The sequence below is a fragment of the Balaenoptera musculus genome, chromosome 11, assembly GCF_009873245.2.
Source record: "Balaenoptera musculus isolate JJ_BM4_2016_0621 chromosome 11, mBalMus1.pri.v3, whole genome shotgun sequence".
Lineage (NCBI taxonomy): Eukaryota > Metazoa > Chordata > Mammalia > Artiodactyla > Balaenopteridae > Balaenoptera > Balaenoptera musculus.
The window spans coordinates 7,519,891-7,525,593 of NC_045795.1; positions in this window are offsets into that span (position 1 = coordinate 7,519,891).

The window sequence follows — 5,703 nt, forward strand, 5'->3', positions numbered from 1 at the left end:
CTGGTGGTTGAGAATCTGCCTGCTAATGCAGGGGACACGGGTTCGAGCCCTGGTCTGGGAAGATCCCACATGCCACGGAGCAACTAGGCCCGTGAGCCACAACTACTGAGCCTGCGCGTCTGGAGCCTGTGCTCCGCAACAAGAGAGGCCGCGATAGTGAGAGGCCCGCGCACCGCGATGGAGAGTAGTCCCCGCTTGCCGCAACTAGAGAAAGCCCTCGCACAGAAACGAAGACCCAACACAGCCAAAAGTAAATTAATTAATTAAAAAAAAAAAAAGTTCTTCTCCCCATTTTCCTTATGTTGTAGGCAGCGAACTAGGTACTATCAAGATGACTATGACTGACAGTTCTTAACTCTTTTTGTGGAATGAAGTAACTTTAGAACTCTGGTTGGGTCTTGGGTGCCACTGGGGGATATGATCCCCAAGGAGCCCATATTTTCCCCACTCTCCTGAAGAGAGTTTAGAAGCCTTATGTTATTATTTATCTTGGGAAAGGACCATATGTCTGGGCCAGAGTAAGCTCCAGGAAACCTGATTTCATCTCCTTCCACCTCCTTCCTTTGGCCCTCCCAGCAAAGATATCACAGCAATGGAACTAACTTTCATAAACTAGGACATCTGGTCACCTGCGTGCATGAGCTCCTTAGGTATATTCACGCCAACATCCATTGCCAAGGGTAAGGTTGGTCAGAGTTGCTATTGATTTTTAATTATGTGATCCTCTTAGTTTTCTTCATCAATTGAGTTTATAGTGTGTTGTTTGGTTAACCCTACAGTGTGTAGCAAGACATCTTTGCATATTTTTTGATTTATCCTTTCCGGTAACTAGACTAGAAGACAAGTTGTATACATCGCTGCTTAAATAGGAATAATCCATGCCCCGTTGTTAAAACAAGTATATATTAATTTTTCCAAATTGTGATAAGACAAAGTCGCTTCATGGCTGATGTGCTACTTATACACGTGCTATTAATTGTCAACATGATATCAAACTGAGTACAATAAAGTTATTTTCAAGTTTATTGGGCATTGTTTTAAACTCTAATATAAACCAAATTTGTAGGTTCACTGTGTTCTTCTGTAAATCTTTGTCATCCAAAGTACGTTTCCACCAAAAGATGGGGTGGTTAGCCGAGTTGAGGTGAAAAGTATTTTGGCCGGTTAAGTGAATTGAGGTACAAAGATTTGAGAGCCATTGCGTATAGAGCACCCCTGTTGGGTAAGCTTTCAGGCTGGACCACCTCTTAGGCAACTGAGGTGTAGATTGGAGGGGTCTGTCCCGGAGATGAGGCCGTAATAGCAGGGTCACCCAATAGCATGTAGAATTGCCTAGAGCTGTGAGTATGGCAGACACTCAGAGCTTAAAAGACACATCTTCAGGACAATAATTCTACTTGTCCAACAAACAGGCATTTCTTGGGTATTGCTTATAATATTTATATATCGTGTTTATAAATAAAATGATATATGTGAACTAGGTTTCTTCTAATGTAATTAATAAGCAGTGCACTGTATTCTGCTCCAAATCTTTGTTATTCTAGATATGACTGAGGTACCCCCTACCATCAAGAAGCTCATAATCTACTGGGGGAGTAGGCTTATAACCATCCAACTCTAATAAGGACATATTAGCAAGAACAATCATAAAAAGGAAATAGAGATGCAGGTCAAGAGCAGGAACTCTGGAGCTAGACCACCTGCATCCAAATCTTGGTTCTGACGCTTTCCAGCATTCAGCTACCTACTTGCTGTGTGACCTTGGGCAAGATACCTAACCACTCTGTGCTCATTTTCTCATCTATAGAACAAGGATTTTATCAGGATTAATATTTGTAAAGCACTTAAGAAAACACTTGCATTTATTTGTTGTAAGATACAGTTTCCTAAAAAAAGTTCAGGTTAAAAGAGTATATGGGACAAAGACCAGCAGGAGATGGTCAGATTTCCATGTGAATTTACCCCTCACCTTTGATGTGAGCCTGGGGCATGTACTATTCTTGTGGTGTAGACCAACCATGTGCAGAAACCATGTGGGATATTATAGCTACTCCATGCTCTGTGTCAGGGGGCAAATTTCTACTTTAATAGAGGCAGGTTAGAGAAGCTAAAAAAGCCTGGATCTTGGAGTCCAATTCCTGGCCTAGCGGTTGTTTAAGATGAACTTAACTAAACTTGCTGAGCCTCATTCCTTATTAATGAACAGAAATAATTTTATCCTTACTTTAAGCATTGTGAGGAGACAGCCATGAAATAAAGTGTTCAAAGGCAGCAGCTCTTATTAATATTATCAGGTGTTATAACAAGCAGGCTATGAGGTGTTTTGCAAATGTATCCTAAGCCTAAACTAGAACCAGTTAATTCTCTTTGCCTCGTGTTTGTTCTCTGTAGCGTTTACTACTAGCTAGCACGTTCCATATTCATGATTTGTTAGTTTATCATCTGTCTCCCTCACTGGAATGCAGGCTCCTTGAAGGTAGCAGTATTGCACATAGTAGGTCTTTGATATATATTTGTTCAATTAAATAATGGGTACTAAAAGCTCTCAGGTATTGAGTGCCTACTATGGGCCAAGTCTTTCACCAGGTGTTTTACATATACATTTATATTGTGTCTTTTAATATTTATATTAACCCTAAATGATGGTTATTATTATCGCCATCTTGCAAAAGCGAGAACTGAGAGCGAAGTCAAGAAATTTGCCCCAAATCACACTGCTAGCAAGTAACAGATCAACATTCAATCCCAAGTCTCAATTTACATTTCAATTCCCAAGTCTCAATTACATTCAATCCTAAATCTCAAATGATTCACTTACTGTATTAGTTGCCTAGGGCTGCTGTAACAAATGACCACAAACTTGGTGGCTTAACACAACAATTTATTCTCTTGAAGTTCTGGAGACCAGAAGTCTGAAATCAGTGTCACTGGGCCGAAATCAAGGTGTCAGCATGGTCCCTTGAGGCTCTGGGGGAGAATCTATCCCTTGCGTCCTCCACTGTCTGGTGGAGGCCCTCGTTCTTTGGCCTATGGCTCCATCACTCCAATCTCTGCCTCTGAGGTCAGTTTGCCTATTCCTCTTCTGTCTTGTAAAATTTCCATCTTGTAAAGACATTGTAATTGTATTTTAGGGTCTATCTGTTTAATTCAGGATAATCTCTCCATCTCAAAATCCTTAGTTACATCTGCAAAGTCCTTTTTTGCTATATGAGTACACATTCACAGGTTCCAGTGGTTGGGACATAGATATCTTTTGAGGGGCTATTAGGAAGCCAACCATTTGCATACAGTTAAGAAAAGAATTCGTGGACTTCCCTGGTGGTCCGGTGGTTGAGACTCCATGCTTCCAGTGCAGGGGGCGCAGGTTCGATCCCTGATTGGGGAACTAGGGATCCCACATGCTGCGCGGTGCAGCCAAAAAAATGTAAAAAAAAAAAAATTTTTTTTTTAATTAAGAAAACAATTTGTGCTGAGGTCCCCAGGCCCAAGACAATGACTGCTACCCAGGACAGTAATGCCAATTACAGCACTCAGGCAACATCTGGGTTTTGGGGTAACACCTGTAGCAAAGAGCCCAAGGGGTGAGGAGAGTATTTACAAGATGCAATCATTTTTACCCCCTGAGTCTGGGGAATGTTGGCTGGGCCCAGGACAGGAAAAACTGGCTGGGTCAGATGCCAGGAAGGTAAAAAGATAAATGCTCATTTGCCATATAGTCAGTGATTTATGTCTGTAGATTCCCTGAAAAGAGAAGGAAGAGAGGGAATAGAAGCGAAGGATATTTCATTAATATTAAAAGAGCCTGAGTATTTACTTTAAACAAGTGGTCAAACTTAGTATCACCAATAGCAGGAAAAAATATTATGTGCTTTCGGATGTGATGCAATAAGGAGATACTTGACATTATCTATGCAGTACTCTTAACAAAGAAAAAAAAGTTAAATCATGTAGAAACCATCAGACAAATCCAGAATGTGGGATATTTTACAAAACAACTGTCCTGGACTTTTCAAAATATTTCCATACAAGAAAAAAATCTGAGGGGATTGTTGTAGGTTGAAAGACACTAAAGAGACATAACAGCCAAATGTAACCCTTGATCCTTAGATACTGGATTTTAAAAAAATAACTAGTAAAGGCATTTTTTGAATTATTAGGGAAATGTGAATACAGACCATCTTATCATATGATAGTAAATTAATATTAATTCTCTTAGATGTGATAACGTTCTTTTACAGCAGAAAATCTTTTTAATCTTGGAAGATGCATGCTGAAGTATTCAGGGATGAACTATCCTGGCATTTGCAAGTGATATTTGATAAATTTAAGTCAAGGGTATGTGGGTGTTGATTGTACTCTTTCTCCAACTTTTCTGTAGGCTTTGAAAACTTTTCCAAATCACAAGGAAAAAAAATTAAAAAAAAAATAATTGGATGGTTACCTGGTGAATTGGTGATGCTCATTGCCAACAGTCACAGAAGATAAAAAAACAAAACAAAACAAAAAAACCTTGCAATTGTTGCACTCTGTCTTTGGATTCCTGTGTTTTCAGTAACAACCAGGAAACTGAAACAGTGAAGGAGACCCCTGAGCTCAGATGCTCCGCCGTGGTACTGTACCATTCTTCAAAACTGTAGCCGTGATGTTGACTTATATAGATAGGTTATTTGTAGTTTTCTATTATTGGTGATTCTGTTCTCCTCTATGGAAATGGATAATAAAGCACTAATCGTTGATTTAGCTTTTTTGAGCATTTGATTTTGAGCATTTATTCATTCTGAGCACTTATTCGTTCAATAAATTTGCATTGAGCTCCTTCAAATGGCCTGCTGTAGAAACGGGGAATTCAGCGGACAAGATACCGTACCTGCCATCATGGAGATAACATTCTAAATAGGAACATTAAAAACACTTTAAAAATCTAGAAAGAGTGATTCTACTTACTTGTTTCTCTTCTGTTTACTTTCATCACACCTCCCAGGGGACAAGCTGACCGTATTAATAGCAGCGCAGAGGGCTGACCTCAAGGTGACCCCACGGTTCCCACTGTTCCTTCCCTCCTGGTGTCCACACCCTAGTTTAGTCCCTTCTCACTAACGGAGTGCTCAATAAATGCCCCCTTAGTTTTGGAACTTAAAAGTCATAAGAATGGATGAGATGGCGGATGGAATAAGTGTAGATAGAAGAGAGAACTCCAAAATGTGAGCCCTTGGGTACTCCAGCATCTAAAGATCAGGGATACAAGGAGGAACCAGCAAAGGAGACAGAGAAGGAGCCTTCAGAAAGGTAGGCAAAAAGCCAGGTAAATATGATGTCCTGGAAACCAAGTAAGGTAAGATTTTTAAGGGGGGGAGGGGAGAGAGAGATCAACCATTTCAAATGCTACCGAGAGTTGCTAGAAATAACAATTGAAATGAACAATGTGGAGGTCACTGGTTACCTTGATAAGAAACTTGTCAGTAGTGCTGTGGGTGAGAATTTCTTTGCAATGGGTTCATTGAGAGAATGGGCAGACACAAGTAGGAAGCATACCTCTACACATCACTTTCAAAGGCTTCTTCTGTAAAAGCAGGGAGACAGCTGAGGTAGTATGTAGGAGGTGAGGGGTAAGTGGAGTTAACAGGGGATTGCTTTTAAGATGATAGAAATAATAGCATGCTTCTTAGTATAATACAGTAAAGATAAATATAATGCAGTGAAGAG